This window comes from Peromyscus leucopus, chromosome 2, assembly GCF_004664715.2.
Source record: "Peromyscus leucopus breed LL Stock chromosome 2, UCI_PerLeu_2.1, whole genome shotgun sequence".
Taxonomy (NCBI): Eukaryota; Metazoa; Chordata; class Mammalia; order Rodentia; family Cricetidae; genus Peromyscus; species Peromyscus leucopus.
Window position 1 is genome coordinate 149188388 of NC_051064.1, and position 27697 is coordinate 149216084.

General features: G+C 50.5%; 1 protein-coding gene and 1 long non-coding RNA gene across 14 annotated transcripts in view; one reads left to right on the forward strand and one right to left on the reverse strand.

Annotated features, from left to right (window-relative positions):
• Camta1 (calmodulin binding transcription activator 1) overlaps positions 1 to 27697 on the reverse strand; it is an 852116-nt gene that overhangs the window by 116778 nt on the left and 707641 nt on the right. The window lies entirely within an intron of this gene.
• On the forward strand, positions 850 to 10121 carry LOC119087485. Of its 2 annotated transcripts, none has more exons than XR_005090964.1 (4): positions 850 to 1118; positions 6454 to 6539; positions 8275 to 8332; positions 8443 to 10121. It is a non-coding gene; the product is annotated as an uncharacterized LOC119087485 (long non-coding RNA). The 2 variants fall into 2 exon arrangements; XR_005090963.1 differs by lacking the exon at positions 850 to 1118 and adding an exon at positions 1723 to 2598.

Consider the following 27697-nt stretch of genomic DNA (forward strand, 5'->3'; position numbering starts at 1 on the left):
CAAAGTATTGCTACAAACTGTCTCGAAGATCTTATAGAACCTCTATTTGGAGTAAAGTCAAACAGATTCAGACCCTGCATATTTGGGAGTTAATGTATAAAAACCAAAGCCCACTTTATAAAGCAAACACGAGATGTGCAAGAAACTGCAGGATGCTAAACAGGAACTATTCTTATTTATTTATATTATTATTTTATTTTATTTATTATTATTATTTTTTGAGACAGGGTTTCTCTGTGTAGTTGTGGTGCCTGTCCTGGATCTTGTTCTGTAGACCAGGCTGGCCTTGAACTCACAGAGATCCACCTGCCTCTGCCTCCCAAGTGCTGGGATTAAAGGCGAGCACCATCGCAGCCCCGCTTCTTTTTAATTTAAATTTTTAATTAATTAATTTTTTTCCCCAGCCAGGTCACAGTTTCCCCTCTCTCCTTCCTCTCCTCCAAGCCCCTCCCTAGCCCCACCCCCATCCACTCCTTTTCCTTTTTCTTCAGAAAAGTGCAGTCCTCCCATGTATATCAGCCAGCCATGGCATGCCAAGTTGCAGGAAGACTAGGCACCTCCTCTCCTATTAAGGCTGGATGAGGCAACCCAGCAGGAGGAAAGGGTCCCAAGAGCAGGCAACAGAGTCAGAGACAGCCCCCATTCCCTCTGCAAGGAGTCCCACAAGAAGACCAAACTGCATGTGTGCAGATGGCCTAGGTCAGTCCCATGCAAGTTCTCTGGTTGGTGGTTCAGTCTGCGAGCCCCTATGAGCCTAAGTGAGTTGATTCTGTGGGTTTTCTTGTGGTGTCCTTGGCCCCTCTGTCTTCCATAATCCTTCCTCCCCTTCTTCTACAGGATTCCCCAAGCTCCACTTAATGTTTGGCTGTGAGTCTGCATCTGTTTCCATTGGTTGCTGGGTGAAGCCTCTCTGAACATTACTTGACCAATCATAAACACAATCTCAGAGAAGAGTCTTGGTTAGCTCCCAAGACAAAGCTACATTTTCTTGGGGAAATAGTTCACAGGCTTTCAAGAACTCAAGGTGACCATTCCTGGATCTCACCCTGCCACATTATCACCTGACTTTGTGGGATTCTTTGGGGCCATGAGGTTCACTGCCTGTCTTCACCTGAGTGGTAAGCATTATGGGATGCAGGCCTTTCAAACCCTTCTCTGGTGATTGCTGTTCACTGCCTCGCCTGGGTGCTTTGTGCAGCTTAACTGGTGCATGGAAGATCATAGGGACTTTGCCAAGTATGAGACTCTTGCTTCTCCCCTTCAAACAGCTTGACAGAGCTAGGACAAAACTGGATGACTTATCCTCTCTTCCACTTCAGCTAGCAAAACGGAGAGAGGGTGTGACTGAGCCCATGTCACCCCGTGGACAGCAGGAGAAGACAGGGGCCATCTTTTCCCCTCATCCCCCCTCACCGTCCCCCTGCGTACTACCCTATCCATGCTCACAACCTCCCTGGAAGCGATGGCTGTGCCTCCTCTGCTTTCAGAACTTCAAACTGCCCACTCAAATGACATTCAGAACAGGGCTGGCTTCCTTCCTGGCCAGTGTCTCCTCTTAAGATCTTAACCTTGCAAACAGGCCCTCTGGTGGGAGATCCTTCTGAGCTGGAAAGGGAACCTGAATTTAATTCTTCAGTTCCTGCCTCCTGCCCAGAGTCTCCAGACAGCAAAGGAGGGGAAGGTACTTAAAGCAGAGGAGTCTGGGAGGTTGGGGCTTGGGTCACCTCCCCCTGCTCTGGAAAGAGTCTCTGGAGGATGCCCCCACAGGTCCTGTTAAAGACACCAACCCCAATTCTCCCCTGGCTGACAAGCAGGCTGGCTGCCCAGCCCATGGAGAAGTTAGAGGACTTTTATGCTCTGCAGCCATGGCAGTGAGAGTCCAGCAGTGGTTTTAGGGGGAATCACGCTGAAATTGGGCTGTGTGTTTTTTGTTAATGTGAAGATGAAGCATTCTCATTGTGGCCCTGAACAGTTTACGTCCTGAAAGAGTGACTGGAGTTAACAAAGCCACTACAGGGCAGGGTTCAGATTAGAAAGTAGTTTTTCTTTTTGTTATTTTCTTTTAAAAGCCCTCTTTATCTTTACCCTCTCTCCCAGGGCTCCTGTAGCTCCCTGATAACCTGTAAGGCTCCTCGGGTAAGAACGGAGCTGCAATGCTAATGTCACAGAGCTGGAGCTGCCCCTCTGCAGAGATGCTGCCCCCCTGGGCACCCCTTCTGCAGAGCCAAGCCCTGCAGGGAATGCCAGCCTGTCCTTCCTCTCCCCTCGCCAGTGGGGTTTCATGTAGTGAATACCAACACGGATCAAGACAGAATATTTATCCAGGAATGGTGGGTGGAGCATGCCTGGAACCCAAGTACTGAGGAGGTGGAGGAAGAAGTATCGGAAGTTCAAGGCCAAGGGGGACCCTGTCAGAATATAGAAATTGAAAGGGGCTGGAGATGTAACTCAGTTGCAGAGTGCTGGCCTGGCATACACGAGGTCCTGGGTTCAATCTGTGGTACTGCAGGAAGAGGAGAAGGAAGAGGAAGACTCATCCATCTCCATTGCTGCCTCCCAAAGTTAGTGGCCGATGCCAACACTGCGGGCAGCAGCAAGGTGAGTCCCCAAGTCCCAACACTGCCTCAAAATGTCATTTCTCCTATGGACTCCAAGGACAAAAATAGGGAGATATGTGTAGACTGCTGGGAGCTGATGACCTTCCCTATTCCAAAGAACTGGCTTCCTCCAATTTGCTTCAAGCATCTCTTGAGCATTGCTCAGAAAGACCAATTTGGGGCATCACAGAGTCACAGAGCCACCAGGTGGTTCTGATTCTAGACCCTCACGTCCTAGGTGCTGCTGCTGCTAATGTCTGCAAAGTTGCTTGAGGAACAGAAGCAGTGATGGGGTGGAAATGTTTTCCTCTGTTCCTGTGGCCATTCACCCTGCCTGACCTCTCACCCCGCCTGACCTTTCACCCCACCTGACCTCCCTGCCTTGTCTCTGGGTGCTGGCTAGTTCTCTGCCTTAGATCACCTCATCTGACAGTGACAGCCACCTTCCAAGTCTCAGCTCCAGTGCTGATATTCAGAAACCCCTGGTTTCTTGTGAACACAACCCCACTCCTGACACCAAATGTCTCCATGATCTACACAGTTCACAAACCACACACATACCAAGCACATTTCTAACCCCTCAGCTCTGACATTGGGGCCATTCAGCCTGCTCTTCTGTCACCTGCCTTTCCCACCGTGTCTCAAGGTCTAGAATTTCACTACCTCCCACCTATTCATGAAATACCAGCTCCACCACAACACCATCCTTTCATTTTTCCTTATCTTCCAACCAAAGAGAATGTCATTGTCCCACGATCTTAAATGCAAAGTTGAGTAGCCCAGCTTCCTCTCCCAAATCTGGACTGGGTCACACATCTCAGAACCAAGGCTTCCTGAGATCAGAATTTTAGCCAGAAGGAACTTCACCCAAGTCTGTAGGCAGTGAATGTTGGTTGAATGACTAACTGATGGAACACATCAACCCTTGAGGCTAGTGAATGGATGGGTGTTCAGCATGGACCCAAGACTGGGAGCCTCTGTGCTGGTGCTGGGCATTGTTTTTGCAGGTAAGTGTGCCCCAGTGGGTGGCTTATTTACTGGCTATCCACTGACTTCCCCTCGTTCTCTCCTCTGCCATTAGAGGCAGATAAACGATGCTGCAAGAGCCCTCTGGACACTTCCGCAGGTGGGTGTGCCGGAACTGCTTTCACTGTGGGAGCAGAGCGAAGTGTTTTGTCCGACCCCTCATACACCGGTCACTGCTTCCATCTTTATATTAAACTGTGGCAGGCGGTGCTCTTTCCAGGGTCTGAAAAATCTCTTGGCAGAGTCCTGGTGGTCATCACCAACTAGACGGACACACACACACCCTCTTTCATTGGGGAACCACAGCTCTCTCATCCTGTTTGTTTTCAAGTCTCACCACGGCTGCCTGGAAGCTGAGAAAACAGACGCCCGGCTGAGGGCCTTGGCACCCACCCAGGGTAACTGGGACACCCATGTTTGCAAAGAAAGCATTTGTGAAGTGTGAAGAAATCCTGAACAGTGCCGTTCAAAGAGTGTGTTTAAATTTCACTCAGAATGTTCTATTTTGTGTAGGGGTAGAGTCCCTTTGGCAAAAACACTGGCTGGCATTTGCAAAGCACGGTTGCCATGGAGCTGTTAAGAGACACTAGCTACTGAAGGATGGCAATTAATCCTGTGGTTGGAGGGACATCGAGCCAGCAGCTCCTTGGGGAAGCTTCTGGGAAAGGGGATGCTAAAGGGCAAAGTTGAAAGAGGGCACTTTTAGACTAATCGTGTCACATGCCTTTTTAAGGAGACTGTGTGCATGTGCTCTGTGTGTACGCTCGCGCGCGCGCGTGTGCACCGTGTATGTGTGTGTGTGTGTGTGTGTGTGTGTGCACCGTGTGCGTGTGTGTATGTGTGTGTGTGTGTGTGCGTGCACCGTGTGTGTGTGCGTGTGTGAGTGTGTGTGTGTGCACCGTGTGTGTGTGTGTGTGTGTGTGCGCGCACCGTGTGTGTGTGTGTGTGTGTGTGTGTGTGTGTGTGTGTGTGTGTGTGTGTATTTGTGTACATGTACTTTCCTGTTGTCTTGGACTGAGGGTGCAGCACCTGGAGGTTACCATCTCAAACCTTCCCATCAGGGGAAGGTCAGAGGGGCTTCTAGGGCCACTGTGGGATACTCAGCCCCTAGAGTTTCCTCTTCTGCCGATTTCAGAAGCTGGTTGCTCACTCTGACAGAGATCTCTGGAGAACTCCTTGGTGTTGAGGGTTGGCCTAGGTTTGGGATCTGCCATGAACAAGACAGCCCCTGCTGTTGGAGACCAACCATAAATATTTAAAGAAGAAGAAAGAAGGTGATTGGGATTCTGTGTGAGGCCTGAGAAGTGAGTGTAAGATGGCAGGCTGATGGAGGTGGAGGGTGACAGGGCACAGCTCTTCTAGGAAGCCCAGAGGGCTGTGAGGAGAGGTGCTGATGCTGACTCTGGAGTGACAGAGGAGCCACCTGTGGGGAGCCAAGAGGAAAGTGAAGGGGTTCAGGACCATGGATCAGAGATGGACACTGTAGGGCAGACACAGGCCCCTGGTGAGCGTGCAGGGAAATAGCCAGGAAATGAAGAAACACAGGTTGAGAAACAAAATAATCCTCCAAACTGAAAAAACTAAAGTCCCTAAATTATGTTAAAACTGCCAGAATAGGTGGTACATGCTTGTAATGCTAGCATTTGAGAGGCTGAAACAGGGGGTTTGCTGTGAGTTCCAGGTCAGGCTGAGCTACCACATGAGGCTTTATTTCAAAAAACCAAAAAAGGAAGAGGAAAAGGAGGAGGAGGTGGTGGCAGCAGCTTGGAAGTCTGTCCCTGTGGCCCGACAAGGACGGATAAAAGCCAGTTCCCATCATGGTGGCCTTACGACTTTCTCTCTCTCCGGCATCGGGCTTGGCATAGGGCCCAGAGCGAGGCTGAGTAAATATTTGCTGAGTAAGTGAACTGGCCCAGGAACACTTTAATGTTGAATGAGGCTCTCCATTGAAGTCAAGATTCAATCTCTCCTCGGAAGGCAAACCTCTGTGCAAGGAGATCGGATCACCAGAGAAGCCGCACAAGATGAAACCATTTCACCCTGCAGGAAGTCACCAAGCTCCCATTGTTTAAGGCTTTGCTCTGCAAGAGTGATCTATCTGTTGGTGGCTAGTAGAACAGAGGAAAGAAGGCTGAGTTTCAGTGAGTCAGTCACTTTCAGTAGCAATACTAATTCTGGAACTCAAAGACAGGAAGGTTCAGGGCTCTTCTGCTGCCCAGCTTGCTGCTGCGCAATGGAGGGAGATGGGGGGTGGAGCCAGACTTCGCTCACATCTCCCTTGAGCCACTTTAAATGCTGCGACTTTCCTGGCCTCATGTGCCTCCAAGGCGATCACCATGTCTCTTCACAGCTCCATGGGAAGGGTTAGGGTGAGTGTCAATTTTCCTGGACTTTTTTGTTTTTTAGAAACTCATAACTCCTTATTGGACAGCTATTTCTAAGAAACCAAAGGTTGGATGTGATTAGAGTGTCACCTGAGGCTGTCCAGAGGAGATGGCTCACTCTCTCTCTACAGGAAAAGGGAAGCCATGGTATGGTAGGGCTTAGCTAGTGCCCAGTGTTCTTCAGCCAACCATGGCCAGATTAAATCAAATTACCTTCTCAAAGTATTGTTACTAGAGCTGGTCCCTGCTGGGCATCCTTGCTCCTCCAGGGAGTGCACAGGTCTTTCCAACCCTCATCTAGTAAGCTTCCTGAGTGGCTCCCTCCTCCTTAGCCCAGTGCAGACCAGTGACAAAGGGTGTTGGCTATTGTCACCAGGCAGGGACACCTGGCTGGACGTTCATGTTTTTTAGTTTCCTACTAACTTTGCAGTTAATTAACTTTGCAGGACACCGTTCACCGGGGCTCCCACCAATCTCAGCACTGGATATGCACAAGGATTCAGGATGCTCTGTCTCTCTAGTGCCTTCTCAGGTTAGTATCTAACGTAGCAAATACTCAGAAGCCAATGGAAAATCCTTGGTACCCCAGATTGCAGTCCATCAGAAGCACTCTGGTGGCCAGGGACCAAGACAAGATAAAAATCAAGCTGTGGTCTGTCATGAAACATGAGAGGGTCTGGAGTTTCCTGGTATCTGCTGGGGATTTGCCCAAGAGCCAATGGCTCCTCAAGAACTGGGAGCCTCTTGTCCTTGGTCACCCTTAGCTTGGCTCCTTGGCTTGCTTAGTCCCCTCTTTCCCTGTTATGTCCCAGCCCCCAGCCAGTACTCTGTGGCTTCCCATGAACTTTGGCCTAATGCCACAATATTCTGACTTTCCTTAGGAGGCATCCCCATCTGTCCTGTTCATGTAGTGCCTGTCTTCCAGGCTCCCTCTGACATCTTTTCCCACCTGCTCTTGACAGAGGACCCTTTGGCTTGGCTTCAACCACCAGGTTCAATGTCTCAAGCCAGTGCTTCAACTCTCCCTTGACTCACTCCTGGACAGTGAGTGCTTCCTAGCTAAGGACCAGCCAATCTCAGCCTCAGCTGAAGGCTGCCTGGAGGGCCCTGGCTCAAATCATGCCTTCCTAGCCCATCTTTCCTCCATCCATCCCTCCCTCCTCTTCCTCATCGATTTCAGCCTCAGCTGAAGGCTGCCTGGAGGGCCCTGACTCCAATCATGCTTTCCCTGCCCACCTTTCCTCCAATCCTCCTCTTCCTCATTCCAACCAGTGCTATCGAATACCCAGTCATGATTGTTGGGGCAGACACAGGGGTGGCTGAACATGGCTCTGTTCTCCAATAGTGGTGGTCTCTTTGCAGAGATCTCTTTCTGTATACACCCGTGCACATTTGAAGGATGTAAAAGAAAGTCTTTTGAGAGAAAAGAAGGAAGGACAAAGGCAGGTCTATGTCTTCCAGCTTCTAGCTACATCTAGCTGACAATCCATCTTACTTTGTATCCTCCCCTAGGGAGCAAAGCATCATGGGATTGTCCTGGATGCATGTCTCACAGCTGTAGAGGTTTGAGGATAGGTCATTCTTTATTGTTGAGCACCGTCCTGTGATCTATAGTGTGTTTCCTAACATCTCTGACATCTACCATGTACTGCCAGTAGCATTCTCAAATGATAACAACAACAACAACAAATTGTCTCCAGATATTTTCAAACATCCAATGAGGAGCAAAACTACCATTGCCTAACAACTACCAGACTTCACAATGGCTCCAGAGTTTGTTCATTCTCTGGGTACCATGTTCAGCTGTCAAGACTGGGGAGGAGTAAACTTGTCCTTTGAACTTAGGAGACAGGGTCTAGCTCTTGTCTAATTTGGGGGAGGGGAGCTCATTCCCAGCTACCTCTAGCTTCCTGAATATACATTTTAGTGAATGAGTCCCACATTTAGGAAGCACATTCCAAGGTATTACGGTGGGTGCCGTTGCTTTTTCTTTGCAGCATTTATTGCCACCAAAGGCTTTTCCTCCCTGTGTAGATGTGAGCCTCAGGAAGCAGGTGAGTGAGCCTGATTGGTCAAGTTTCTTCCTACGTGCTCTGGCTGGGGATGCTTCAGGAATAAGCATGTGACCTGAATTAGCTCCGGTTACTGGGTGAAGAGCAGAGGGTTAAGACTTTCTGACCTTTGTCTCCTTTGTCACTGACATGTGTAACAGGAACCTGGGTCCTTGGGAACATGACTGAGCCCTCTATTCAATAACCCTCCCGCAGCTCCCCAGAGGCTCTGTACTGCTGAAGTCTGTTGAAGGCAGGGCTTCTGTTCCTAAAGGTAGGTGGCTCTTACCATGGGCCAAAACAGCAATGGTAGTCAGTGGGTGGAGGGAAGGATGAAGGACTTCCACCTTCCTCCTTAGCACCCATCTCACATTGCCTCTCTAGACTTTGTCCTCTTCACACTCGGAGAATCCGAAGACTTGCCATGGGGGATAAGTGGCCTAGCCTTTGCTGTTCCCTGGCCTGGCCTCCCTAAAATTTCTTCTTGGGATGCAAACTTCCTCATCAAATTTGAACAAATGCCTCATTTCCCTTCCGCAATATCTAATCCAAGATCAGGTAAAAAATAATGTTAATTTTTTTCCTGGAGAAAAGTTGATAGTTCTAAATTGCAACTCAGTAATGTAAGAGCTTTCAAACTGGCATGTGCAATTGGGCTGAGCTAACTTAAATTCAATATCAGAGGAACAGCGAAGTATTTTAATCATCTCATTCTCATAATAGGAGAGGAAACTGGTTCCATGGGAGGTAAACACCCCAAGCCACAAGGTTCTCATGTAAACCACAGTGCTTGACTTGAGCTGACAGGGGGAGGGGACACTTCTTCCTGTGTGATGGCATTTCCTGATGTGTGCTTTCTTCTTCCATTTCTCCTTTCCTCTTTTTTAAATTGCAGCCATGAAAAAGTGGTAAATTAGAAAGACACAGTAAAATATCATCAGAATTGGCTGGGACCAACTTCAAGGAGACAGTCTCATGGGCCAGGCCTTAAGAATGAGGGAGACAGAAATAAACTACAGCTCACCTTTGGGGTCCAAGGCCTCTGGCGGGCCTTGTTTTATGGTATATTCTCTGCCTTGTTCCTTGAAACAGGGCCATTCACTGAACCTAGAGATAAGATGGCATCCATCAAACTCCCATGATTCTTCTGTCTTGGAAGACAGAAGGGGTATAGATTCACGTGTCTAAATCTGACTCCCATGGGTGTATGTGGCTAAGTCTGGCACTGGTTTTTAGCATGAGTGCTTGAAACTCAAGTTCTCATTATTACACAGAATGCACCCTTATCCCTGAACAACTTCCTTGGCCCACAGCTACCATGATCATGAAGCAAGGGTGAGTTTTTGCTTGTGTCTGTCTGTGCCAGGCCCTCGGCTGCAGGTTCCAAGAGTCACCCTGTCACTGTGATTAGCCTCATTTGGGGCAGAGGAAACAGGTTCAGAGAAGGGAAGGGATGCTTCTGTCACTGTTTCCCACCACAGGGGAGAGCACTTGACCCGGCACTCATCATCGTTCACCCTGGATAACCTGGTCCCAGTGCTGGGTGGACCTGCAATCACTGCGCTGACTAAAAATCAAGAAGGGTTAGGGACTGGTCAGAAGGCTCAGTGGGTGAAGATGCTTGCCCTCAACCCCGACCACCCGGTTCCGTCCTCAGGCCCTACACAGTGGAAGGAGAAAACTGACTCCTGAAAGTTGCCTTTGATGATGTGTGTGTGCTGTGACATGTGCACACGCCCCTTCCAACAAACAAATAGACTTAAAAAAAAAGAAAGAAAGAAAGAAATGAAAGTTTGGGACATGAGAACAAATTCCTCTAAGAACATAAATCCTTGATTTTATATGTGGCCAATGTCCTTAGGGTGACCTTGTCACTGACATACTTATCACCCCTCTGTCCCCCACCCCGGGGCTGTCTAAGTTTCAGATCATCAGGAAAAGATGCCATTGCAAGATTTGGAAAGCACATGAGCCCCAAGGCCTTATTTGCCTTGCTGATAGACAGCAGCCCTGCGTTATCTGCAGGAAATACCTGAAATGGTTGCTAGCCTTTCAGGTCCTCTACATACACTGTTTCCTGTATGCTCCATGGCGTTGTCACAGAGTGACAGTTACTCTGTCCTTCTAAGCAGTATGCCCTGGTGCTCTCTTGGCAACAACAAACTTTTTGCATGTTGGAGCCATTGCTAAGAAAAATCAGCCCGGATGTAAGCACTCAGATCCCAGGATAGCTGATTTGATACATAAGACAGCCACTAAGAGACTAATGGGCATGACTCATGGAAGCATGGATGGGCTGCACAGAGGGATGATTCATGTGCTGGGTGGGAGGGTGTAAACTTTCATCACGATATTCAGAACAGCATGCGACTTAGAACTTATGAGTTTTTTGCTTATGGAAGTTTCTGCTTAATACTTTTGGATCACAGTTGACCATGGGTATCTGAAAGCAGACACTGAAACTGTGGTCAAGGGTATCTATTGATTAAGGTTAAGAGGACTCAGGTCTTCTCAGACTCAGGACTAGCTCCTAACAACTTCCCATCATTCCCTGGACCCCAGGAAGGATGCCTCAAATGAATTCAGGCAGAGGATCATTGGCACTCAGTCTGCATGGAAAAAAGTTGACAGGTTCCTGGAGTTTTCCATCTGTCTTGCCTGATTCTTTGCTGACATACCCTTCCTTCTTCCCCCTTGCCTGCTAGGGGCCCGCCCACATCAGCTCACACAGCCCACTCAGAGCCTGTCATTTCCCTCCTTCAACATTCTAGGGAGCAAGAGAAATGAGCCCCAGGAAGCAGGACCCCAGCAACCCTCACTTTCAGCACTGTGGACAGAGCTCCAAGCAGCGGTCTATGCTTGCGCTGTTGGCACTGGAGAGGCGCCGGTAGGAGAACCTCTTGGGTACGAGGGGCTACAGAAAGACTTCTCAGTTGTAAATACACAAGTGTTACTTGATTTGGTGTCAGGAAACTGTAGGGTGGCAGCAGCTGCCTTGGAAATCAAGGTCAAGGTTGCCAAAGCAGCCCAAGGGTAGACTCTCCTGGTTCCCAGCAGCCCTCACAGGAAGGGCTATCATAGAAAGATCAATGTCATTCACATCCAGTCCCCAGAGCTCAACCCTCCGCATCTGGGGGGATTCTCAGTACAGGTGACATCTGTACAGTAGCAAGACTTATTCTAAAGACAGATTTATAATAAACACCTTATTTTATAGAGTCCCAAATATTTGTACCAAAACGAGCCCTGCATATAACTTGCTCCATTTATCTCTCTGCTGTCACTGAGTGTATCTCTTTATTTTATTACTGAATCTTCCAGTCCCTCCACTTCCAAGTGCACCTCTCTCATTTCCTCGGTAGCTGTCACTTGGCAGCGCTGTCTTCAGCTCCCCTTCACCTTTCTCCTTCCATATGCTAGGGCCCCACCCACACCAGCTCGTGCAGCGGACTTGGACCACCGGGGTACCCCTCTCTCCCGACCAGGATTCTAAGGAGCAAACAGAAATAACCCTTGGAGAAGGCCCCTGTTCAACCCTCCTCCAGTCGCTCATTCTCTGGGGCAAGGTCTTCCTTTTCAGCACTCTGGACAGAGCTCCTGGTGGCGGTGTTTTAACAGACTGGGCCTTGCAGTGCCCAGCCATTTAAAATGCGAAGTCTTCCTTCCTCCTCTCTTAGTATTTCCAGCGTTATGAAGTAATCCCCAAGTGGTTTCCAACCTCCACGGCTACCCAAGACACAGGCTCAATAATAGAGCGAGCAGTGTATGGAAAAAAGGAGCAATTTTAATTTCAAAGTTCTGCTGACATCCATCGAGTACTCTCAAGGTTTATATAAACAGAACGCCCTGCTTGAAATATCACTTTGAATTCTGCCGGTGCCATCACACCTCTCATAGGCTGCTGTTTGGGTTCCTCTCAGCAATGTGAGCTTTTGTGTTTTAATATTCAGAGGCACAAGGAAGCAAGAAAATTATAGCTGGGAAGCCCAGGCTCGGTTCTTCATCATCCAAGTTAAATTTGGCTGAATGGAGGGAAAATATCCTTTTAAAAGGGGTGGAGAATGGGAATAATAATCTCTTACATTTACAAAACACTAGGCATTTCCAAAGCCCTCCCACGTTCATTATCTTGTTAGATTTCCCCAGCAATCTGGAACAGAGCACCCCACAGATCGCCATAGTGGGTGTTGGATATGAATGACAGGTCTTAGAAGACCTCAGTGAAGAGAGAAACCGAGGCTGGGGGACTCAGTAGCTGGTTGGTCACTCTATGATGGCAAAACTGGGCAGGCCTGGCCAAGACCAAGGCCAGAAGTTGACAATATAGACACCTCTTGGCACGCTACCTCCTCCGAACTTTGCCCACATCTCCAAAGTGACTTTTCACTTCTCCTCCCATCAGGTAGACTCTCTCCAAACCAAGAGGCCTTGAGGATGTCTCAGTGGGTCTCTTCCTTTTTAGGAGACTTAAAGTCCACAGCAAAAAGGAGAGACTCCGCACAGACAGTAATGGTTTCTAGCAAGTACCGTGTTTAGTAAGAAGCGCCTGTCCCTTGACCTGCATCATTGTCAGGTGACCTTTACAACTCTGAGTTGTGGACAGTCCCTTTCCACGGTTAGAGGGCTGCATAGTTGTAGTGTGGTCACATCTGCATCCAGGGAGTTAGCTCTTTGTCACTCTGCTACATGCTTCCTGTTTGTCTCCAACAACAATGTCCATCATCATCCATAGGGAGGGCTTGGGTAGGGGATAGGGCTTGCATTTCTTCCTAGGAGCTAGGTTCTCAGTCTGTCCCCTGTCTTCTGATCCTAGCTTAGGGACAGGAAATTTGTGGGTCTGACATTCTGAGTTCCAAGCTTCTTCCTTTGCCTCCTTGACCTCTGAGATGAAAATTACTGCCTTGTAGCCTGCCAATGGCCCAGGCATTTATACAACATTGCCACTACTCCAGCAAGTGGTCTGTGATAAGGATGGGTAATAAATGAGTGAGTAAATGAACCATCAGTGAATTAGGAGAGAGAAAGAGAGGGAGAGAGAGAGGGAGTAGGTCAGAGGAGAACACTGTAGACTTTGTTCTCACCTCCTACCTTCTTGTGAGGTGCAGGGAATCACACTCAGGTCATCTTGCTTGTACAGCAAGCACCTTAACCCACTGAGCTCGCTCACTGTCAGGACATAACTCTGTAAAGAGGTGTGGGACTATGCAGCGGAAAGAGCACAGCCCCCAAGAGTGCAACACCTGCCCTGTCTTGAAACCCCAATCTTCAGTGGACGACTCCCTGTGGCAGCCCCTGTCTTAAAGCCTTGATCTTCAGTGGAAGACTCCCCATGGCATCCCAGGCATCCTTCTCCTCTCAGCTGCATTGACAGCTCCTGAGAAGCAGGCAAAGTGAATGCATCTGGAGCCAGAGCTTTGGGGGGGGGGTCAAGGTGAGAGAGGAAGACAGGAGATTTCGGGGCTGGGGTGCACTAGGGACTCATCAGATAAGCCCGTTTTGATGTTCATGGCTGAGTCTGGGCTGGGCAGGTTGATGGCGATTGTTGCAGGCTCTGTCTCTGGGGGTGGTGTCATTTATAGGTTCTTGAAATTTGCTGCTGTTGATAACAGTGACGAGCTATAAACATCCCCAAGTGAGGAATGTTAATAACACAGGAGGCATTTTTTAAGTGGTGGCTTTGGGGAGCCTTCAGTATGTCAGTGCCAATGGGCTGGCTGTTGTCACTGTCATATATCTGGGAAGTTATTCTGGGAAGGTCGTACAGTGACTCCATTGTCATTACATACAAAATATTTCAATTTTCCAGAATAGAGTTGGTTGCGGCACCAATGAATCTCTGTCATCTCTCCCTTTATGTGCCCTGCTTGTCTCTGGAGTCTGGGTTTGTGTAAGCAGAGGATGGACAGAGAATAGGTAGTTCTGGCTGGAATGGGATTCTGCACAGCAGTGCTGTGGTGAGGAGGGTGTAGGAGCCCAGGGATGGGTCTCTGAGGACCTCTGCGAGGTCACAGCAGCAGTCAAGCTGAAGGATCATAAGGCCCCTTCTCACATACATCTGACCTACAACTCACCTGTCTAGCTTAAGTGTCCCCTGGACACAGCTGGAACCTTTAGCCTAGGGTCTTTGTTCCTATCTTTGATTCTCCTGCAAAAGTCCTTTCTGTCCACCAGCCCTCAGGGGCCAGCGCTCCACCAAGGCCATTGTTCTTTCCTGACTGGGAATCCGAGCAGTGGGTGTGATTCATCTAGTGTTCATCACAGCTTCCTTGTGTCTATGCTCCCATTTCCTTCATGGCAGTGGGATTAAATCTTGTTCTATTTAACTTGTCCCCAATTTGTCATCAACTCCCCGTTGATGGCAAGGACCATGCCATATACACTCCTGTGGGTCCTAAAGTAGCTGGCTGCTTCTGTGTCTCCTGCCTCCTGCCTCTTGTCCTTGAGAGCTGACCCCCAGTACCTCTCTAGACCTCAGCTCTGGCTTCCTGCATGTGAGGACCACCAGGTTGGTCTAGGATCCCTTCCAGGGGTATCAGCCTGGGACAATTATCTCAGGAGCCCAGACCTGCAGCCTAACTCCCCTCCCTCCTGTCTAGTGAGCCTGGCACAGTTCCAGGCACACATCAGGCCTTGCATGCATGAGAAGACAGGAGGCAGAGCTTTAGCAGGTGACAGTGGTTCCGCTAAAACTCTCTTCCTGAGAGGAAATGCTGATAGTGTGACAGGAGCTGGACTTCTGGGTTAGACACAACTGCTCAGTGCCTCCATGCTGGCCTCTGCTGGCTCTTTAATCAATGGGTTACATCTCTGGAGGGGACTTGATGGTGCAGTGGAGGTACCTATCTTCAGGAAATATCTCAAAAGGAAGATGAGGGACACGGGACCATTATCGAAGAATGCAGACTGTCTCAAATAGTCATCCTGGGTAGGTGCAGACTGAGGGCTCCTCTTCTTGGAGGCTTGACTTGGTAGCAGAATGCTGCTTGCCTCTCACATCTTGCTCTTCTAATCTGGCCCTCCCCTGGACTAAAACCCTTTAGTCTACACCTTCAGTGAAAGATCCAGCCCCAGATGTGTAGATGAGACAAATGAGGTACTTGTCTAAGGCACCAAATCTAAGAGGGACATTGTGGTGGCTAATCTTGGTTGTCAAATTGACTATATCTGGAATCAATTAAAACCCTAGCAACTGAGGATGCCTATGAGGGAGTTTCATGATTGGATCATCTGACTGGGAAGATCTACCCTAAACCTAGGCCACACCTGCTGGTGTCAGTCCACATAAACGGACATGGTAGAAGGAAGCTTTGCTTTTTGCTTGCTTGTCCCAGGTCTCACTGGCAAGTTTGTTTGTCTTCTTGCTAAGGCATCCCTTTGGTGGCATTAGAGCCCACTTCTTCAGGATACCAACATGCACTGGAAACTGGCAGCTCTAGGAATCTCTGGAACTCCAGCCCCAGATTGGAACTGCTGAGACACACAAGCTCATGGACTGAACAACTCTCAGGTCCTTGGCCTGCCTGTTTGGAGACATCCATTGCTTGACTACTAAGACCATGGTCAGTAACAAGTATAGCCACTCTAATAAACCCCTTTATACACATAAATTGTATATATTCATTCTATCAGTTCTGCTCCTTTAGAGAACCCAAATACAGATTGTGGAACCAGAATGTCGTCTCCGTGGTTCTGGCTTTAGAGTCATGAAGAATACCTAAATAAAGGGGCTGTGGAACCTTCCTCCACAGTTAAGGAGAACTGCCGATGCCAGGCAATGTGTGCCAAGGCAGTCTCTGCAAAAAGATCCTGAGAAGGCAAGAATCCCTAAGAGGTCAACGCTGTGAAAGTGAAGCTTGAGTTGAGTTGGAGACCTCAAGGTGGTAGAGATGCCAGAGCCATGGGATATCTGCCAAGGAGAGCTTGCAGAGAGTAGAGCCAGCCCGAGAGAGGTAGAGGGGCGGAGCCATGCAAGCCCTTTGACACCTGACATGGAACTACAAGATTTGGAGTTCGACCCGCTGGGTTGGGTCTTGCTTTTGTCCAGTATTGCCTCACTATATCCCGGTTCCTCCCTTTTGGAATGGCAATGTATATTCTCTGCCATTGGGTGTTGAAGTACGGAGTCTGCTTTTTGATTTCACTGGGGGTTACAGTTGAGATTGCCTGAGTCTCAAAAGAGGCTTGGACTTTTAAGCAGCGTTGAGAGTGAAAGACTATGGGAGCCTTTCGAGTTGGACTAAATGCACTTTCGCATTGTGATATGGCCATGAGACTACAGGGGTGCAGGAGCAGAATGTGGTGGTCTGAATGAGAACGGCCCCATAAGTCTCAGGCACTTGAGCACTTGGACTGCAGTTGGGGACTGTTTTCTGCAGGGGAGGTAGGGTTTAAAAGGTGTGGCCTTGCTAAAGGAAGTCACTGGGAGTGGGCTTGGCAGTTTCAAAAGACTCAAACAAGTTAGCTCTCTCTGCTTCCTGTTTGTGGACTGGACCTGAGCTCTAGCACCATGCCTGTTTGCCACAATGGTGACGGATTCCTGTCCCCCCCAGAGCTGTAAGCTCCAAATCAACCCTTCCTTCTGTAAGTTGTCTTGGTCATGGCATTTTAGCAGAGTAACAGGAGAGTAACTAGTACATACACAGAACTCCGAGTAATGAAGGTGGGCTAATGTAGTATTTCAAACCACTGGGCCTGATGTGAAAACCATCTATTGCAAATCAAGTTGTGATTTAGTCAGACAGGATCAGTACCTTCCTCCCTTGTCAGGCCTGACCCCCTTGGGTCCCCAACTCTGAGTGAATAGCCTTTAGTCATCCTACCTACATCCTGTGCCCTCTCCCTCACAGCCCCACAGAATCCCCTCAGCAGACTTAGGAGGAGGACCTTTCCAGACACTCCAGGAAGTGGGGTGACTTATCCAGGGTAGCCTGGGTGGTAAAGGGCAGAGCCAGGAGGCCACCCAGGGCGTGGATCTTGGCCACTGAGCTTCTTCACTATGGCATGTGAGCTGGCATTCGCGTGCAGCAGTTATCAGTCCCGAGAGGCGTCCGCATTCGCTCCTCCCTGCCTTGGTCCTCTCCAGTGTGTCTGCACCAGAGGTGCTGGTTGCCCCTCCTGTGTGCTGATACTGTGCCTGCCCACACTGGCAGGGCAACCCCCTGTCCTTGCTGTGGGAGCTTGAAGAGCTTAAGGAAGACAGGGAGACGCGACAGGCCTTCTCAGCTGGGGCTGAGTCCTACCTCTAGAGGCTCCGGTGGCTTCTCACTTGTCCTCTGCAGCCACTGTGTCGACCCCTCCGCCGGGAAGCCCTCACCTCCATCACTTTCTAATGGCAGAATCCGGCTAGAATGCCTCTGGGGGCAAATGTTGCAGAGTTATGCACTTAACTCAGTGATTTGCTGCTCGCAGGAGAGAAGGTCACGTGACCAGGAGCACAAACCTGGTGCCTTGGGACAGAATATCCCGGCAGGAAGCAACTTCAGGGAGAAGGGGTTATTTTGGCTCGCAGTTCAGAGTTACGGTCTGTCACAGAGAGGAGGTCCCAGTGGCAAGGGCTTAAGGAGGAAGCCAGTCATATTGCATCTGAGTCAGGAGCAGAGTGACGAACGCATGCTCAGCTTGGTCTCCTTTTCATTTAGTCCTGGGGGCCATGCACACTCAGTGTGGATCTCGCCTTAACTAACCTAATTAAGAAAGCCCCTCCCAGGCATGCTCACAGGCCAACAATGCAGAGAGCACCTCACCGAGACTCCTTTCTCAGGGGATCCCAGACCCCGACAAGTGACAATTGACAAGTGACCACCACACTGGGTTTTGTTCCAGACATTGCTCGGTATACCTCCACACATTCCTGTCACTGGCCTGTTGTGGCACTCTGTTCTCTGGGCACAGCATGGCCATGGTCATCTTGAAATCAGAACAACTGTGATCCCCTCCCCCAGGAGACCATCACAAGTTTGGACTCTCAGGCTCACAAGGCTCCAGCCTGTCCCCAGGATATAGAAACGGTGGTGCAACTATCTGTAATTTGCCCATTTTCCTGTAAGTAACCCCAAATTAAGCTTCTTGGCTCACCAAGCTAGACACGGATGGTCTGTTGTTGGTGCCCTGTCTGGGGTGAATAGATGTTTGCTCAGGTCTCCCTAAGAAAACTCAGCTACAGACAAAATTTATCAGGTGCAAAGTCAGTCCCAAGAGTCCCGACTGGGAGCCCAACACGTGGGGTGCACCCAACATGTCTGCCAAGAACCCAGCCAACAGGGAAGGGGAGGGCTGAACTCAGATGCCCACCCCTTCCTGTGAAGGTCACTGTGTTGAACTAACTCTGTGTGTGTGTGTGTGTGCGCATGGCTGTGCTTGCTGGGGAAATAAGTTGAGGCTGGTTGCTTAGCTTTCTCCATCCTAGAGTATGGTCAAGAAATGTCAGCCAGGCGGTGGTGGTGCACGCCTTTAATCCCAGCACTTGGAGGCAGAGGCAGGCGGATCTCTGTGAGTTCAAGGCCAGCCTGAGCTACCAAGTGAGTTCCAGGAAAGGCGCAAAGCTACACAGAGAAACCCTGTCTCGAAAAACCAAAAAAAAAAAAAAAAAAAAAAAAAAAAAGAAATGTCCTGGAGCCTGCCAGCAGTTAGAGGTGTCCAGCCAGTGGGTGGAGGTGTCCAGCCTCTGTGACGATCAGTTTGATTGCAAGCCAAGTAAGTACAGCGCTATGCTGTATCCTACCCCAGGGAAGGGGCTCAGGCTGCAGAACTCAGCTCTTTCATTTCACAGATTAGAACATGAAGATGCAGAGAGAGAAGTCAGTCACAGCAGCAAATCCTCCCAGCTCTGCATGTGGACTGTGCCCATAGGTTAAGCTCTTCCCCCCTTGGTGCCTTGGGTTGGAACCCATCTCCTCAAGCTGCATATGTAGAACACAGAGGCTCAGAGAGCATGATAGCTGCTCAAGGTCATGTCCCCTGTTGGTGCTGATGACCAGGTGGGGATCAATGGGTGTGACTCAGGGTTTCAGCTCAAACAAGGTCACCGGGGTTTGGTGACAGCTGGAACTCTTCTTCTGCCTTGCTCTGCTTGCCGTCTGTGCTGAGGCTTTGGTTGAGACCAGCTCACTCAGCAGGATTGGGCCTGGGTCCCCAGGGAGGGCTACAGGGCCCTGTGTGTCCCCAGGGGGCAGGGATGCCGCCCCAGCTCGCCTTTCCTCAGCTCGCCCTTCAGCGGGGCTTTGATTCGCTGTTAACCTAAAGTTGAGCAGAGCCTCATGAATCATTCATGAAGATGCTCCAACGAGATCATTATTTTGAGTGTCGAGTGTCAGGGAAACAGCCTCTGACGGGTAAACATGATGTCTGGTGACAGAACAGTCGATGGGGTGACCTGGCAGCTGGGCACCTGCCACGCTGCAGGGAATTTTTAAACATTAACACACACACACACACACACACACACACACACACACACACACACACACACACAACCACTCTGGCTGGGAGAAGAGCAGAGCCTCCTCACAAGCCCCCATGGAGGTAGATGCAGGTGTGTGTGAGGGAGCGGGGGAGGGGGCGGGGTGTCCCGAGAGCCTGTTCTCTGATGGGAAGTGACTCAGTGCAGCCCCAGCCCTGTGCGGGGGTGGGGGGTGGGGGGTGAGGGGTGGGGAGGGGGGAGCAGCTGCACTATGAGATCGGTAGAACCACTACTGCTTTCCCTCGTGACCTCCCACAGAAGGTTATTCTAGAAACGACCAGGCAGGGCTCACACTGAGGCTGCTAGGGCTAGCCTATTCTCTGAGACCTTCCACTCCACCAGCCAGAGGCTGGACCTGTGACTGGCTGGGCCTCTGGGACCCTGTGGGGCTTCTGGCCGTGTCGAAGCCACTTTCCAGCAGCTGACAGGCTGTCGATAACCGCACTACCTGTATTATTTAAGCCGAACAAGGTGAGCCTTGCCTGCGCCCTTGAGCTCAGATCAAATTGATGGCCAGCACGGAAGCTACAGGCAATTAGACTGTTCCAAAGAGAGAGAAACAGCGAGGGGCTGGTGTGAGCCCTGCAGCAGTGGGGCACTGGCCCTCCTCTCTGCCGGCACAGAGACACTGAGCCCCGACTTCTCTCAGTTCCTCGTTGACTACCTCGAGCTTTGAATCTTTGTAGGGGGATTGGGTGTCAAAGATATGTACCCGTTTTTAACAAGAAAGACCCCAGACCTGGGCCCAGGAGGCTCCTCCCTGGTCCTGATGACCCATTCCCACGGGGACTTTGCAGAAGTATTCTTATTCCCCCTGCTCTCCGCCCTCCCCCGCCCCTGTCCCTCACCTCTAGGAATTAACTGCCACATGCTTTCTGTCTTCTTACAGACTGGCTCCTGAGAGTTTCATCAAAGGCAAGGCAGGAGAGCGTGTCTACTCCATGGGGCAGCAACAGTGAAGGCAGAGTGTGGGCAGACCTAGGAAACACTGACTCATGGACTCTAACCACAGGGCTTTCGGGGAGCTGGAAAGACCCTTTGAGGTTGTCAGGCCTCTCCCAGCATGAGGACATTTTTCTACATCTAGCAAGCGCTTCCTGAACACTCTCAGGGTCGGGGACTTGCTGCCTGTCTACCCCACCTACCATCCAGGACCAATGTGGCTGCTACAAAGTTCTTTCTTAACCTTAGTCTAAGTTTGTTTCCCTAGAGAACCCACCATGATTGTGTTCTGTAGATCTGGAGAGAACAGGATCTTACCCTTGAGGATGGTATCTTTCAAAAGTTTGAGGATAGACTCATGTTACTTACTAATGTTCACATCCATCCACCCACCCATCCACCCACCCATCCATCCATCCATCCATCCATCCATCCATCCATCCATCCATCCGTCCATTCATCTACTCACATCTTCATCCTCTCACCCAACTATCTACCCACTTAACAGTCCTGAAACTCACTTATTAGCCCCCGTGAACAATGTCCATCAACATACCCTCCTACCTACTCACCTTCTACCTCTCCATCTACTCCACCCATCAACTCACTGACCCATCCACTATCTTTGTGGCTGCCTACACATCTACCTACTAACCTTCCTATTAACCAGCCTGTCCCCCTGCTCATCCACCCACCTACCTACACAGCTGTTCTTCCAGCCGTTCACATGCCTGTCCACTTGTCTTCTCAGTCTTCCACCTGTCCTCTGCCCACTCATTGACCAGTCCACTCACCTAGCCTTTCAGCCACCCACATACCCATCCTTTCTTCTATTCCACATGTACAGACAGTGGTGAAAATTTGAATCCACTCTGGATCATGAAAGGTGAGCTTCTTAGCTCCTCAGAAATTATGCTCTTAGTGCTGAGGCAGGTGTGTCCCCAGTCCCACAGAAACCTATGTGCTTGCTCCCAGAGAAGAACACAGAGTACCTAATAAAAATTCAGTCTCCTCTCCAGTTATCCCCAGAACCACAGTCCCTACTAGTTGGCCCTGGCCATAACATGTCTGTAGCCACATTCCTTCAGCCAGAGGGAGCTGACAGGATCATGTGTCTCAGGGTCTGAGGCAGGGGTGGGAGCTCTTCCCCACATCCTCATCCCTGGAGAGCAGGGAAGGTCTGCCTGAAACTCAAAATGCACTCTCCCAAGCTCTTTTGCAGATTACGGGTGTTTTTCAGTGTATGAAAAAAACCAGCTCAGACAAGTCCCTGGTGGGCTCCACTGGGAAGTTCTTTTGGACACTTAAAAACTCAGCCTCCAAAAGCAAGGCATGCTGGAGGTAATTGTTCAAGAAAATCAAAGGGAAGCGGATACAGCCAGTTTCTGGTTATTTATCAGCCATAGACACAGGTTACTTTTCATCACATTGAGCCTCAAGAAAGATAAAAACTGGAGTATTGATCTGAGCTTCTCCCATGAGGGGTCTCTGCTGGCAAGCTAGCACCACCTGAAAGGAGCTGTTCCCTGGCCTGAAATGGGCATATGCGTGTGGGGTGGCAGCGGCTGGCCTCAAACGCTCCTCTAGAGAGGCTGCGATGGTCTCTGACTTCTGGCATCTATTTTGTTACTTCCTCTGGTGCCCCAGACTTCCAGGAAGGGACTGTGCCAGGGCTGGGAGGCCTATCCAGGACCTCCAGTGTCTGCGGTAACCATGGCATCTCATTCTCTGCCCAGGCACCGGGGCCCTTTCTTGGGTTACTTTGTGTGGCAGTGACCGGGCTCCCACGGAGACTGGCCCTTTGCTGAAGACCTTCCCTAGAGACAGGAAATTGGGGTAGGAGATGACTGACCAGGGTGGGGAGAGGTCAGGTTCCAGAGCTCATGGTGTCCTCAGAGGGCAGCCAACACCTATTGTTAACCTTACATGCCAACGTGACGAGGCCACAGAATCCATCCTTGCATTGCTCTGTTCTGAAGGAATTTTTTGAGGAGATTAGCATTTAAATCATTGGACTTTTGCTAAGTAGGTGGCTCCTCCTCTACCTTGTGAGTGGGTCTCCATCCATCAACCTAAGGTCTTAAGAGACAAAAGCCAAGGTCTCCAAGGAAACAGGAGTCCGGTCAGCATGCAGCCTTCCATCTTTCCCTGGAATACCAGCTCTGTCATGGGTCACCCACAGGTTAGGCAGGACTCTGGAGTTGGGAACTGAAGCAGAGGCCACAGTCCTGCAGAAAGCAGATTTATAGGATCCACAACCATATGCCCTAGACACTTTCTGTCTCTGTCCCCAAATCTCAGTCTCAATGTCTCTTGCACTGATTCTTTTTCTCTGGAGTGCCCTATCCTGCCCACGCACCCCATGGGGCACTCAGGGATTACCGAGCCTGGAGTCGAGCTCCCTGTTTTAGTCTCTGAAGGTCTGGGAGCCAGTCAACAACCACTGATGTTAGCCCTGCTCTCTGCTGAGAGCTTGTCTAGTGCAGATCACAGAGCTGACATGGCACACACACCCTCTCATCTGTCCTCAGAGAAATGAGTGGGAACTCTGGGGTGCCAGGCAACCTGTCCAACGTCAAGCATAGGACAACGACTCCAGGCTTGTCTGAGGTCCCCACCCGGGGCTGGGCTCTGGTCCTGGTGTTTATTGAGAAGCCAAGGAAGAGAAGGCCAGTGACATCAGGAACAGGATATGGGGGACAGAGAAGGAACAATTGCTGGCATAAAACACTGTGACCAAAAGCAACCTGGGGAAGAAAGGTTTCATTTACATTTCCAGGTAATGGTTCATTACTGAGGAGGGTCAGGGCAGTCAGGTTAGGCAGGACCCTGGAGTCGGGAACTGAAGCAGAGGCCATGGAAGAACACTGCTTACTGGGTAGCTCCCCATGGCTTGCTCAGCCTGTTTTCTTATAGCATACAGGGCCACCAGCCAGGGGTGGCACCACCGGCATTGGCTGGGCCCTCCCAGATCAATTATCAACGAAGAAAACACACCACAGGCTTGCCTACAGGTCACTCTGGGGGGGGGGGCATTTTCTCAAACGAGGATCCCTTTTCCCAGGTGACTCCAGCTTGTGTTAAGTTGATATATATATATATATAAATCTAACTAACAGAAACAAAACAGAACAAAAAACCAGTCAGAACAGTCGGCAGCCAAGGCCAAAGGCTGGTCCCTGGGACCAGGCCAGGCCTTCATGTCTTCAGGATCACCAGGGCCCTAGGGTCCCGCAGCCTGTCCCAGAGGCATGGCTCTGCTTCTGTTGGGAGCTTTTGTGTGCCTGTCACCTTGTCAGTCCCTCCCATAGATAGAAGCATGGAGGAGAGCAGGGAGGAAATGAAATCTAAAAAGCCATGTCAATTTGAGTGATTCCCTAGCAGCTGGCTGCCCCTCACTGCTCCGAGGAAGGCAATAAAGCTAGCGAGCCAATAACTGCAAATGGCAAGAGACTTGACAGATATGGCTGTCCCCAGCAGGTGATGGCCAATTCAACCAGGGCGAGAAATGGAAGCCGGGGCAAACTGGTCCAAGAAACAAGTGACCCCGTGAGACCTCTCCCCCGCCTAGTGCGTCTGAGCAGTGGGCACCAGTCCACCCTCCTGGGAGCAGGCTGGGCCAGTCAGGTGGAGAGGGGTCCGCATCACAGAGCCTTAGCAGCTGTGGGAGCTGTTGCCGGGCCCCCATGGGTGGGGAGGTGCTCTTAGCATTTAATGTATGGGTGTGGATATCAACTACAGGGGTGAGATCCACTGAGTGTGAGGGTCTCTTCAGACCAGCTTTCATGTAAACCCAGGTCCTGGTAACATGCTTGCCTGGGGCAAAGCTGGCCTTGTCACACTTGGGTTGAGGACAAGGTTCTTGCATTGCAGTGAAGACAGGCATGGGCTGTGTCTCTGGAAGTTTCTCTGTGAGCTGGCTCACCTGACCCTATTCTCTGGCCTGCCTGTCTATTCTCAAGGCAGGTACCAGGTTCTCACCGACTTCCCGACCGTCTCCAAGCGCAGGACAAAGCGGTGGCAGAGCAGGCTAAGTTCGGCTTGATGCTGCTGGAACTCAGTGCCCAAGATGTGGGCCAGCACCCAATGTTGTTTCCCCAGCGCCAGCCACATAAGCATATCCAGGCAGTTAGCCAGGGATGTGGCTTTGTCCTTTTGTCCTTGTCCCCTCAGGAGGCTGAGGGAGAAGGGGAGAGGAACAGGGAAGGAGTGTCTACACGGAGAAGACCCTGCCAGAGGTCAGTCTGCAGAGAGCACGCTGTCTGTGTCTGTTTCCTCAGTTAGGCAGGGTGGCTGCTCAGGCCTGTTTGACATTGCCATCTTTTGGACTTTGAATCAACAGCCATGGTGAAGGGCTGGGGAGACGGCTCAGTCGGTAAAGTACTTGCCGTGCAATCACAAGACTGATCTCCAGCACCCACATAATAAATCAAATGTGATGGTGTGTGCTCGTAATCCCAGCACTGGGGATCTCTAGCCAGCCAGCCGAACCTGGCGAGGGAGGCCCAGACTCCAGTGGGAGACTCTGTCCCAGAAAGTAAAGGGATGTGTCCAGGGGCATGACACCCACGGTTGACCTCTGGCCTCCGAATGTATGTGCATATGTAGACACACACAGGAAGCCATGGTGAGAGCGTTGGGGAGGCAGTGTGTCAGGGAGCCTCAAGTTTGACCAAGCCTCTTAGGCACCATGGCAGCACTGGCACCTTCTGACCTCCAGATGCCTGGGACGCCTCCCCCTTATAGGCATTCTTAGGGGTATGCTAGGGGCCATGACTCCCCTATGAGCCTCTGGATCCAGGCCTCCGCAGTGGGTCAAAGCCCCAGCCTTACTTGGGAGGGCTCCAGGAGTGAGTCCTGGAGTCCCTGCGCTGTCTGCTGAGCTCAGCAGGGTGGTTGTGAGAAGCCACCAGGACATTTCGATGTTCAGAGGGGAAAGACACCCTGCAGGAGATGCTCACACTTGTGAGAGAATGACTCAGAGCCCTCCCTGTGCTGCAGCTGGGCACACTACCTTTTGTCTTTCTGTCTCTGAGTTGAGGCTAGCTCTTCTTAGCTTCTTTCTTTTTCTCTATGCAGCCCTGGGCTAGTTTCAAACTCAGGGCGATCCTCCTGCTTCAGCCTCCTCAGTGCCAGGACTACAGGAATGAGCTATCATGCTTGATTTCTCTTCTTAGCTTCTCACTAATCAGTCTAGACCTCAGTTTCCCTGTCTCTGAAATGGGAGAAGTCCCAGCACTTAGCCTATGCTACATGTCTGGAGCGGCTCCAGCTTGCGCAGGGCATCCCTAGAAACACCCAGACTTCTCAGCACTGGCTGACAACACCTCCGCATTCGGCAGAACCACGAGAGGAAAAGCTTCCCACCTCCCTGGTTCAAAGAAGAACCAAATTAAGGTGCTAAGTTTATACATTAATTTTTTGCCACAGACGGGAATGGAAATAGCTTTCTACAAGGTATTTTTAAAAACTGCTTTTCAGTGCTCCATTAAAAGGCTGTCTGCCTTGCTTTGGAGTCTCTACATCTGCCAAAAATACTACGAAAATTGCTAAAACACAGTCTCTGTTGGTTCTAGAAGGATTGCCAGCCAGCTCCAAATAATCTGAAACCTGAGCACACTGGATCCCAGACAGAAGGCATCATTTTGGCTAAGAGTGATCTGGCAGCCTTGTAGAAGGGCCTCCTGGGGTTGGGAGGTCAGACCTGGGTCTCACAGTTCCTGGGGTTGGGAGGTCAGACCTGGGTCTCACAGTTTCTGGGGTTGGGAGGTCAGACCTGGGTCTCACAGTTCCTGGGGTTGGGAGGTCAGACCTGGGTCTCACAGTTCCTGTACCCAGTATTCTCTGCCCCTCCTCAGCTTCTCCTGCCCTGAGGTGCTGGTGTCTCTACTTCCTGGGCAGTGGCCTCCACAGCTTTGCCCAAGACTTCCTACTTCCTTTTGCAGGTCCAGATTTGTTCAGCTACCTCCAAATTCACAGAGACCCTCATCTACCTGATAGTCTACCCAGATGTCCAACATGCGCTTTGCTCCCCGTATGGCTTGGAGGACCCGTGATGCCTCAACCCATTCCCTGCTTCCCTTTCTTCTGAGCACACAGCCTTGCCAGGCCCCAGTTCTCCAAGTCCTGAGGCCATTGGTCACTCCAGATTCCTCTCTTTCTACAGTGGTCTCTCCTGCCCAGAGTCGCCCCAGCCCTCTGTTCTCTTCCCTCTGCTTCTGCCATGTCCTCTTGACACCCGCAGGGCCTTCAGCCTCGTCAAAGGCCGCCATCTCATCTCTTCCCAAAATGTCCAGTTTGCTTATAGCAAGAGAGAACTTTAAAAACACATTTATCAGATCCCACCACTGCTATGCTTCGAATGTCCAAATAAAACCCAGGCATTCTGCCCTGCCCCTGGGTCTGGAGCCCCCTCGGGTGCCCATAGCTTTCCTTCCAGAGTCTTCTTGTCCTTCTTTACCTCACTTACCAGCTCTAGTCACTCTCTCTCTCTCTCTCCTCCCCCCTCTCTCTTCCCTGCCTTCTAGCCTCGATACCTTTGAACTGGCTGGCCCCCTATCTGGGACACTCTTCCCTAGGTTTCTACAGGCTGTTTCTGTATCACTCAGTCACAGTCCTGATGACATCTCCTTGAAGAGCACAGACCTCACAAGCTGGCGGCTTTTCTATTTGTACATGTGTATCCTTTCCACTAGATGGCCTGCTGTGGGAGCTGGGACCTCAGGACTCAGACTGCAGAGGCCTGGCACTGTGTCGGATTCACGCTCTTCACTATGCAGGCCTCTGTGACTGAGTAAGCAAGGAGCTGTCCCAAACCACCCTGTGCACCAGCAGCTCCTGGTTTCTCACTTGCTTCGTTCTGACCGTGCAGAGGTTCTCACCGAGACACCGCTCATTGTACTCAGACCTTGGTTAGAAGTTACCAGCCTGGTGTGGGGGTATCAGGAGGAGCCTCTAAAGGCCTGCTGGTCAGTACAGCATAAAGGGTTTCTGATCCAAGGCAGTGCAAGCCCAACTCTGCTGCTTGCACATTGCATAGCTTGGATACATCCTTTAACCTCCAAGCACCAGCTGCCCCTGTGCACAGCAACCCCTCACAGCACCTGATCCTGCCTAGCTGCTGAGGTTCTTATTGCTGCCATTGATGAAAGAGACAAGTGTTTGGGGGCAAGAATTATAGGAAGTCTTCAATTCCAATGAAAAGGCCCCAGGAGATCCTAGCGGAACTCAGGAGGACGC